Source organism: Geotrypetes seraphini, chromosome 3, assembly GCF_902459505.1.
Source record: "Geotrypetes seraphini chromosome 3, aGeoSer1.1, whole genome shotgun sequence".
Classification (NCBI taxonomy): Eukaryota; Metazoa; Chordata; class Amphibia; order Gymnophiona; family Dermophiidae; genus Geotrypetes; species Geotrypetes seraphini.
Genome location: NC_047086.1, coordinates 380,709,014 through 380,720,429, shown reverse-complemented (window position 1 = coordinate 380,720,429; position 11,416 = coordinate 380,709,014). Strand labels below are relative to the sequence as shown.

At 42.2% G+C, this 11,416-nt stretch overlaps 1 protein-coding gene across 5 annotated transcripts in view; it reads left to right on the top strand.

The window, feature by feature from the left end:
- Window positions 1-3,799: 3,799 nt before the first annotated feature.
- The window catches only part of FOXN2 (forkhead box N2), a 134,487-nt gene continuing 126,870 nt past the window's right edge, over window positions 3,800-11,416 (top strand). For 3 of the 5 annotated variants that reach the window (XM_033939420.1, XM_033939425.1, XM_033939418.1), the window contains exon 1: window positions 3,926-4,113. The gene's annotated coding sequence lies outside the window, so the exon portion shown is untranslated. Of the gene's footprint in view, window positions 3,861-3,925; window positions 4,114-4,783; window positions 5,047-11,416 lie in introns of those variants that run through there. The other 2 variants (XM_033939423.1, XM_033939421.1) reach the window with 2 other exon arrangements.

The following is an 11,416-nucleotide window of genomic DNA, read 5'->3' as shown; positions in this document are numbered from 1 at the left end:
ATAGACATACTAAGACAAAAGGATTTACAGGGAAGGGGTAGTTTATAATATTTGCAGGGGAGAGGGAAATAAAAACAAAGGGAAAAAAATAAAAGCTGAAAAGGTAAAAAGTTCTTTTATATTCCCTTTTTATAGTCTTACAACCACACTCAGGGGCAGATTCGCAAAACTAAAATTTGCCTTTAAATGTGCTCGCTAGACCAGTTACAGCCAGTTTAGCATGCATGTATTTTAGTGGTGGATTATCAAAATGGCTTCCTGAGGGTTTTTTTTAGCAGTCTCCAATACTGCCATGCAAATGTAGCACAATGAGGTCATTAATTTTAAAAGGATCGCTCCGAGTGATTCTCTATAATCGCCAAGTGATTCTCTAACCTGGTTGTGCCACATTTGCAGCCAAAATTAACCAACAGCTCTGAGCTACCTGGTTGTGCCACATTTGCAGTCAAAATTAACCAACAGCTCTGAGCTGTCATTACCTTACTTTATGATCAGTGCCTGAGCACTGATTGGTTTAGGCACTGAAAGGAAAGTAACGTTTGATAGCTCAGATCCCCCCCAATTAAAATAATAATAAACAATTTGAAAATCAGCAGGAGAGATGCCAACTTTCTCCTTCTGTTTCGCACAATCACCGACACTAATAACCCCCCCCCCCCCCCGGTAGCAAGAGAGATGCTCACTCTCTCCTGCTGCCCCCAACATTCCCCTGTGCCACCGCCAACCCCCTTCTCCTTCTCTTACTTAGAAAGGCTGACCGGAGGGATGCCTATGCCCTCAAGCCAGCTGGCCCACCTCTTCAAAATGGTGGGCCTTCCCCCTCCACCCCGGTGCATCCCAGCCCGAGCTCTGATTGGCCAGGTTGTTTAAGGCACCGGGGAGGCGAAGGCCTGCCATTTTGAAGAGGTGGGACTGCTGGCTGAGGGAGTAGGCATCCTTCCGGCCAGCCATAGTAAGGTAAGGGAGAGGGGGCTGGGGGGGGGGGGTCATCAGAAGCATGGGGGGAGGGGTTGTGTGGCAGTGGGAGGGAGTGGGGGTGTTGGCTGGGCAGTTGCTTGATTGACTTCTGCTCAATTTGTTTTGGGGTTGTTTTTTTTTGCATTTATTCTGTGCATGTGCCCATTGCTATTGTAATGAAGGTTTAAATTGGGCCTCTACTGGATAAATCTCTGTAGTTAAGAAGTGAACAGGATTGTAATACTGGTCTATGACAGGTTTAATTAAATAGGTAACTACTGCTAGGTTTCTTGAAAAAGTAGATGGCCTGCTCTTGTTTTTAGATGTCACTGTATTACTATATTAAGACTGAAAATCTCTAACTTTGGTTTCTATTTTGCCAGTGTGGATGATTAATGACAGGAGCATGGTGCTTGAGGAGCTAAGTTCAAGGTAAATCACTTGATGATCAGTTTTCCTTTGCTATAGCTGTGTAACATACTTTCACTCATTTAACTCTGCAGGTATGACCTAAAGAGAAAAAGAGGGAAAGAAGAGGCACTTGGACACTTTCCCTGCATTATACTCCTGTGGAAATCCTTATGATACACTTATGTGTAGTTTTGATCATTAAACTTAGTGAAGTGATTCCCTAACCTCGTTATGCCACATTTGCAGCCAAAATTTACCAACAGGTCTGATCTGTCTCTTTACTTTCTGATCAGTGCCTGAGCGCTGATTGGTTCAGGCACTGACAGGAAAGTAAGATATGACAGCTCATGCCCACCCCCCACCCCAAATGCAAATTAAAATAATAATTTTTTTAAAAAACCCAAATTGAAGATTGGCAGGAGAGATGCACACTCTCTCCTGCCGCATCGCACAATCACCCGCCACTGCTAAGCCCGTCACCCCAAATTAAATTAAAAAAAAACCCCAACCCAAATTGAAGATCGGCTAGTGGGAGAGATGCCCACTCTCTCCCACTGCCACACAACCACCCCCATGCCTCCAACAACACCCTCCTTCTCCCCCTTACGTTGCTTAGATGGCTGGCTGGAGGGATGCCTACTCCCTCCGGCCAGCAGGCCCATCTCTTCAAAATGGTGGGTCGTCCCCTCCCCGGTGCATCTTGGGATGCACCAGGGAGGGGCCAAAGGCTCTGATTGGCCCGATTAAGGCCCCCTCCTATGGGAGGGGCCTTAAACAACCTGGGCCAGAGATTTAGGCACCGTGGAGTGGAAGGCCCACCATTTTGAAGAAACGGGCTTGCTGGCCAGAGGAAGTAGGCATCCCTCTGGCCAATCATAAGAAGTAGGCATCCCTCTGGCCAACCATGTAAGTAAGGTAAGAGGGGGCAGGGGTCGTCGAAGGCACAGGAGGAGGGATTGGATGGCTGCGAGAGAGAATGGTAATCTCTCCCACTGCTGGGGGAGGGGGTATGCAATTGTTTGGTGGCGGGAGTGGGCATCTTGCCCTCTACCGGGGAGTGTTTGTGTTGGGGTGTGCTTGACAGCGGGAGAGAGTGGGCGTCTCTCCCGCCACTGAGGGGAGAGGTGTTGCTTGGCATCGGGAGAGAGTGGGCATCTCTCCCACTGTTGGTTGGAGGGTTACGCAACTTCGGAGGCTCGATTTGTTGTTTATTTTTTTGTGTGTTTATTCTGTGTATGTGCCCATCGCTATCACCAGCGATGGGCACATACAAATTTAGCAAATCTTCACTACTCTCCACAACCTCATTTGCATGAGCGTTTTTTGGAGAATGACTCGCTTTTTTAAAATCTCTACTATAACGGCTGCAACAGCGGCCTGTCAATTTTTAACATGAATTTTTGAGAATCCAGCCCCGAGACTGTTGCTCTTTCAGATGCTGCCTACTATAGAATCAATGTGTGCTGTCCTTATTATAACGCTGTTGCTTTCATCAGTGCTTTTCTGTTTCTATTCTGATTGCAAACTGCTTTAATTTGTTTGCCTGAAAAGGTGGCATAGCAAATATAAATAATAAACAAGAAGAACCTGAGGACCTACTTATCAAGAGGTGCAAATCTTGCAGCTTGTTCCTCTTTCAACTTCAGGCAGGTATGGGGAACCAGTGCAATTGCCCCATTTGCCCATCCCTAACGCTGGCCCTGGAAGTAGCAGCAGCAGCAGACTGAACCCAAATTGTGTAGCTAGGAAAGAACTGGGCACAGAGATCAGCCTAGGTATGAGGACCTAGGGAGGCACAGTTCAGCCTGAATGTCAACACCCTTTCCCTCTTTATTCAGTGGATGAAAGACAAACAGCCAACCATGCTGGCCAGTTCCAGGAAAAAATTCAGTTCCTCTTCAGGAGGTCTAGCTCCCCCACAGTGTCACAAAAGTCGCACCCTACTGCCTGGCTATATCCTCAGGAATATAGCAAAAAAAAAAAAAAAAACCCCAAAACAAAAACCCACCCCACAAAGGACCTCAATGAACAGGGACTTGTTATTGACCAAACACAGTCGTGTTTCAGTGCACACCTGCATCAGGGGCCAGCCAATGAGCAAAATGCAATTTCCAAACTTATGGGATCAGTCCTTAAGCCAGAGGCAAACGCAATCTCAAACTTCAGCAGGGAATGCCCCACTCTCATCACCACAGCTTGGCCCTACAGATTAGAGCCAGTTACCGGCGGGAACTCCCCCCCCCCCCCCCACTTCAGCGAAGACGCAGCAGCAACTTCCCCACACCCACGTGTCGTGACGCAAATAGAACGCCACACCTTAGAGTGTACCACGCGCCAGGGTTTTGGTTTGGCAGTTCACGTCACTCTTCGCTACGCTGCTATCGTCCTTTAAAAAAAAAAAAAAGAAATGCATCCAATCATTTGGGACGTGTCTCTGTGTCTCTTCCCCTTTCCTTTGGAGTCCAACCCCCAGTGGAAGCGAAGAGCAGGAGGTGGGGCCGCCGCCGCCAAACAAGAAAGCGAGCGAACGAGCGGCAGGCTTAGAGTAGGAGGAGGGGGCGGGGTTAGGCAGGCGGCGTGCTGCCATGGTAACGCGCGGGGGTAGCTGGTGGCGTGGCTGCAGCTGCCGCCGCTCTGCGGTGTGTTCTGGCTTTTCTGTGCGGCTTAGCATTGACACATCCTTAGTCGCGCGCGCGTTCTCTCTCTCTGCCATATTGCACACAGGGACGCATTTACATGCCTGCTGTAAGTATCAACCCCAGCAAGCTCGTTTCTGTAACGCGCATAGATAGTTCTCTTTGATGGGTTCGCTGTGCAGCTTGTGGAATATATATTTTTCTATGTTAATGTCTTGCTGCGGGGATGAAGGCTTAAATAATTACATTTAGGGAAGCGGAACACTGCAGCGCCGTGTGTTGCTATTTCCCCCCCTGCACGACTAAAGCGGGAGTTGATCGTGCTGTTTCCAATTTGGGTGGGAGTTGGGAGAACCCTTGATTCAGAGCAAGGGGATTGGTTATTTTGAGCTCCGAACAGATCGGGGCCGCGGTTTGGGGTTTTTTTTCTGCCTAAAAACGGGAACATTTCGCTGTTCTTCGGCTGTGCCTCGTCTTTCTTTCCACCGTTGCGTTTCTTCCGGTTCAAAGCCCGAAACGAGCACGCTTAAAAGCAGATGCGCGATCAGAAATCCAGGGCAAAATGTTCCGGCTTTCAAGCTTCCTGCTCTGGGCTCCCACGTTGGGATTGGGGGGGGGGGGGAGAGAAAGCAGAAACTCCCGCTCATCTTATTAGAACAGTATAAAAATCTTCCCGGCGGGAGTTCGATTCAACCGGGGGGGGGGGGGGGGGGGAGGTGAAGCGAGACTGGCTGTTTGCAGGACGGGGGCGGCGAGGGGAGGGTCTTCTGCTAAAATGCCCCCCGTTGAGGGCGACGTGGGTCCTGGGACAATGCTGCGCGAGGGCCTGTGAACGGTGGCGGCTGACAGCCACGTGGTGCTGCGCGAGCCGCTGCCTCGCGCTCTCTCGCTCTGCTGGTGGCAGCAGCCCATGTGCAGGGCGGAGGCCGACCGCTTCTTGCTATTGTGAAATCGGGACCGTGCTATTTTCCTTCTGCCGTGCCTCTTCACACCTCGGAGCTGAGATGCAATTGTTGACCTTTAGTACTCGTGGGGGCACAGTGTAAATATTTCTCCTTTGTAGCCTCTGCTCCCTGACAAAAAAGGCTTTAAAGAAGTTTGCCTTGTTCTGCACTGGGGTGGCTGGGTGCTATCTTTCTTTTGTTGGCTTTGCTTGTAATGGAAATGGGACACTTAAGTTCTCTCAGCCCCAGCAAAAGATGTATCCTTCCACGTACTCTTAACAGCTCATAAACTAGAGTTAAGATTGGACTTCAGCAATTTTGTATGTCAAGAAAAATGACTAAAGGAACACTGTATGCAAATGAAATGAATGATACATATGGTTACAGTTTGTATCGGTGCTGTTTTGACCAGACAGCTGTTTTCTTTGATTATTGATATGGGCCATGTGGGATATCAAAGCAGTGTGGAAAAACTGAGAGAAGTGATGCTCTTAACAGCTCATAAACTAGAATTAAGAGTGATGTGGTGGAGCAAAGTGCAAAGGTTTAGGTGCCCTAAGTAAAACTCCAGTCTTGCATCCCTCTGTATACCCTGCCCCCCCCCCCCCCCCACATTTACTCTCAAGCCCTCCCAACTGCCCTTTCCTTGGGTTTCTGATTTTATTCATTTATTGGGATTTATTAACTACCTTTATGAAGAGTTTTCCCCAAGGCCAGTTACAGTTTGACACAAAGCTTACAATTTTGTTATTATAATATACCATAGACCCCCATACAACGCTCATGCTGGGGTTCAAGATATTTGACTATGTTATAAATGAATGTGTTTTAAGGGGTTCCAAAGAATAATAAATAATAGCAAAAAGAAAAAAAAAAAAAGAGGTACACCTCTTGATTGCATTGTACATGGTCCCACATTATATCAACCCGCATTGTATAGGGTCTACGGTGTGAGAGCAAATTGACTATTTTATGCTTATATTTAATCAGTGAGGTAAGCTTAGAGATAGTAAATTGAATTCTAGTAATAAAACTAATGTGATACAGTTGCAAAAATATGTACAATTAAAACAACAAATGTAATATCAGTGGAATGCAAATGCTGCTATAACAAGTAGCTTGGAAGAATATTCATATGCCGTATGATTCTCACAATGTCAATACAATAAATATGAAACATCTTATTTGAATATTCTGGTGCATGCTTACTATAGATATATGATGCACACTACATACAGTCTTAATAGACATCCAAGTGCAGTTGAGATATATAAACAGTAGTACATAGTCTTTAGGATAAATAGATGGGTGACTAAACTGCAGGCAGGTGATAGATTGATTCCTCATATCTAATTCAACGGTACACAGGGTGTGTGGCAAGCTAGTCCAAGTACAGAGCGAGTGATCTGAGTAGTGCATTTGATTCGGTGGACCACTCTAAATTACTTGAAGTTTTGGGCGCACTAGGAATTCAAGGGAAAGTTCTTTCATGGTTCAAAGGGTTTCTTGACTCAAGATCATACCAAGTCAGATTTAACAACTTATTATCTAATACTTAGAAGAACCCTTGTGGAGTTCCCCAGGGTTCTCCACTTTCTCCTACATTGTTTAATGTTTATCTTTCTTCCTTGGGTTATATATTAAGTGACTTGGGCATGAAATTGTTTAACTATGCAGACGGTATCACAATTATCATCCCATGCAATAGTTTTATCCAACAGTACTCAAATTATTGAGTCTGTGTTGAATTTAATGGATTCTTGGATGCAGGCAGTCAAGTTGAAAGTGAATCATGATAAAACCAAATTCTTTTTCGCAATCTCACAAAAGAACTGCATTGAGCCATCAATTAAGATAAATTCATCATCTTATACCATATGTTAAACAATTAAAATATTAGGTGTAGTTTTTGATCGACATCTGACCATGAAGAATAAGATTGATGCTGTGATTCTTAAGGGATATTACACTTTATGGAAATTACTTGTTATCGGACCATATTTTGAAATTTCTATTTTTAAAAATTCTTGTTCAATCTTTACTTTTATGTTATAACATTTTATTGAAGGAATCAAGTAAATATACAATAAAACGATACAAAGAAATATTCATTACAATTAAATTCATAATAAAACATTTGCATACATATTTTGTCATTCCTCCAAAATATAGTTCTATATACCTAATCTATTTTTTCCCTTACCCTTATCCCTCTTCATTCTATTTATTTCATTTATACTTTAGATTGTTTATTAATATTATTATATTATAATAAATGAATTACTTTATAACATTTTATTGAAGAAATGCAACAAATACACAATAATATAACACAGTAAAATAGTCATTACATTTAAATTGACCATATTAACTTCTAATAAGGGCTTCTTTTACGAAGGCACGTTAAGGCCTTAACATGCGGAATAGCACGCGCTAGTCGCTACCGCCGCCTCTTGAGCAAGCGGTAGTTTTTTGGCTAGCATGCACTAATCCGGTGTGTGCGCTAAAAATGCTAGCGCACCTTTGTAAAAGGAGCCCTAAGTCTTCTTGACTATTGTAATATCATCTACTTGTCAGGCACCAAGAAAAATATGGCCAGACTCAAACTGATACAGAATACTGTGGTCAGACTAATTTATGGTCTGAAGAAATACGACCACGTGACTCCACTTTATTGTGAGGTGCATTGGCTCTCAGTGGAGGAACGAGTTGTTTTCAAGTTGGGATGTCTGTGCTAAAAAGTTGCCTTTTGGATCAGCTCCATCATGTCTAGTTGACATATTCCTTATAGCACCTTACAAGAATAGTAGAAAGTCACATGCTCTGTTCGGTTTTCCACCAGTTAAAGGATGCAAAAGTAAGAAATATCTTGGCCTATCAAGCAGCACATCATGACAAAGTTTTTCGGCATTTAATACGTACATCTTTTTCTTATGAACAATTTAGAAAATAACTGAGAACTTTTCTTGTTTCAAAATTTCTTACGAATAATTCAGAACATGGCTGAAAATTTTCCTCTTGCTAAAACTTCTGATCTAATATTTTTTATTGTATCGTTTTTATAAAGTTTTGTAAACCGCATAGAACTTTTTGGTTATGTGGTCTAGAAATTCGGTGTTATGTTAGTTGTCACCTGTATTTAAGGCTTGGGAGAAGATCCAGGCCTCTTCAAATAGAGGTGGTCTTTTGAGTTAGACATAGCCGCTCTGGCAATGAGTTCAAGAGTATGGGGACTTCTCCTTAGAAGACTTCGTTTATCAAGAGTATAGATAGTGATTCTTCTTGAATCTTAGAGGCCTTAAATATGTTTAGAGGGCTACGGTAATATGTGCTCTGGCCCATTTTGACTCAGATCCTCCATTGTCCCAGGTACAAAATAAGTACCCGTATATATGCAAACCACTTTGAACGTATAACTACAGAAAGTGGTGTACAAGTCCTATTCCCTTGTCTTTCTAAAAATCAGAGAGACATATGTGGCTATAAGTTTGGCCCTGTTTGGTACTAGTAGCTAGTGCAGTTTTTACAGGAAAGGTGTTATGTGACACTGTATGTAACCCTCTTGTTTTGAATGATTTGAAGCTGGTGCAAACATTTTGGTTTGACTAGTGTATAGGGCATTACAGTAATCCAGTCCTGACATAATTACTGCATGGACCACTGTGTGGTCAGACTTGCTTTTTGAGAGAGATCCACGCCTTCAGATCACAGGTCAGGAATCTTGAGATACTTCTAAACTTTGATCCGTCAAATTCAAGCAACCTTTAAAAACTGGTTTATCACCTGTAGTAACTATAAATTTTGCTTCCCAAATGGTATTTTGAGGTCCTGTCCACTTTTGTGTTACAAAACAATCATATTTGATTTGATTTTGCTTCAACTTTCATAATAATTTCAAAGTGGGTTGTAATAAAATATTCCGTTAAAATCAAATACAAATAATATAAAAACAATCGAGTTCAAAAACGCTGATAGTATCTAACCGTGAATACTTTGGTTTGTCCTTCCACCTTTATAAATTCCTACTATTACCACAAACATCCCACTAAAATTAGATTAATCCCTTCTTTCTCTGAAAACATAGTTGGAATTTTTACTCATTTGTGGAATTTTAGCTAAGCCTTTTTTTTCACATGTGACATAAATGTAAAAAAAGCAGTATGCTCTACAACGGTGATCTCCAACCTTTTTCATGTAAAGGGCCACAGTGTGACTACAAGAGAGCTCTGAGGGCCATCAAAAGATTTCAGCCTTACACGTTTAAAACTTTGTTTCAAGTTTATTTTATTAAAATATTTTTTAGACTGCTTATTCTGGTTTCTAAGCGGTTAACTATATAAAATTACATAAAAACAAATAATAAATTACATAGAAACTTATAAAAACAAGATAATGGATAAAAGTCGGAAAATGGATGGGGGAGAAGAGCCGCATGCTTGAATGATGAGGTGTTTCTCATTAGATAAAAGGAGAATGCATTTGGAAAACGCTCACAATTTTGAGGATGCACCTCACTCCCCTCCCCCTTTCCTCCTTGAAGTTTAAAGGTGAACTGGTAGGGATGGATGTCATTGGCCCACACTAGCCAGCAATGTCATGGTCTCACATGGGAAGATGTTTTGCAGCTCTCCTTTTAGCTCATTAGAATCCCAAACGGCCTCAGCTTAAAAATTAATGAAGGCCACTGCTCTAAGGATTGGCTGGATGCATGCAATTTTTTTTTTTCGTATGAGCGACAAGTTTTATTAATAACCAATGATTTTTGATCCCAGTATTAACATAGTAACATAGTAGATGACAGCGGATAAAGACCCGAATGGTCCATCTAATCTGCCCAACCTGATTTAATTTAAAAATTTGTTGGTTTTTTTTCTTCTTCTTAGCTATTTCTGGGCAAGAATCCAAAGCTCTGCCCGGTACTGTTCTTAGGTTCCAACTACTGAAGTCTCCGTCAAAGCTCACTCCAATCCATCTACACCAGGAGTCTCAAAGTCCCTCCTTTTTCAAGATTTCCCCAATGAATATACATGAGATCTATGTGCATGCACTGCTTTCAATGCATATTCATTGGGGAAATCCTGAAAACCCAACTGGATTGCGGCCCTCAAGGAGGGACTTTGAGATCCCTGATCTACACCCTCCCAGCCATTGAAGTCCTCCCCAGCCCATCCTTCACCAAACAGCCATATACAGACACAGACTGTGCAAGTCTACCCAGTACTGGCCTTAGTTCTTCAATATTTACTATTATTTAACGACGCATTTCTGTATATAGCATAAAAAATCATCACACATTTGGTAACTGGTTTAATGTGCTGTTAAATTTGTTTGAAAGTGAGGCCAGTCATTCTATTTTTGTGAGTAACATCCATGCAAAATGTATGATTGATTTGCTGTGCGCTCCGCTTAAACGGAACATAGTCGTAGAAAATTATATATTGTCTTTTTTTAAAATTTTATCATTGCAGTTGAACAGCAATATACAGATGTAGAAAAATCTTAACACCACAATACTGATTTAGGGCTCCTTTTTTTTTTTTTTTTTTACAAAGCTGCAGTAGTGATTGCTCCACGGCAAATGCACTGAAGTCCGTTCAATTCCTATGTCCTTCGGTGCATTTGCCATGGGAGAATCGCTCCTGTTGCTTTGTAAAAGGGGCCCTTACATTTTATTCATTATTTTAACCTTTGAACACAACAAAACTAAAGTCACTTTATTTGTTCATTTCTTTATAACTGCTTATGCAACTTTCCTGAAGAGGAATTGGGAAAACTTTACAGTCAAGTTGCATAAATAGACAATGTATGTGAAATGATTTTATTTACTCCAATGCAGAAATTACTCCAGATATAACTTGAGAATAAACCAATGTTTGCATGACACAAATTTACTCCTCTCCCCACCTTATGAAGTCGCGATAGGCTTTTTTTTATCGCCAGCCGTAGCGGTAAATTTCGCTGATTATCCAGCACCTCTTGTTGTATAAACTGCCTCGAACTATCATGGCTTGTATTCGATGACTTTATATTGTGACCACTTCGCTGATTGTCAAGCACTTCTTGCTGTAAACCGTCTCAAACTATCATGGCTTTGGTGGTATATAAGAATAAAATTATTATCAAATGCTCCGAAGCGCAAAGAATTCCTAAGAGCGCTGGCGCTAATGCCACCACAGCCGGAAATAAAAAATGCCTAACGCAGTTTCATAAAAGGGAACCTTAGTGTATCTACCCTGCAGTGTGTGTATGTATATCTATGTATATTAATGCTGATTTTTACATTTTCACCACGCTCTTGAAGGCCTATCCCATGGTTAATTAAATGCATGGATATGAAACTGTGAATAAGTTGCATCTGTTTTCAAGGTGATTTGTAAACTGAAGTCCAGTGGCTGGAAAAAAAATTCTGGATTCTTAGGCTACAGAGTTTTAACTTTGCATGAAGACTTGGCACAGTTAATGTTTGTA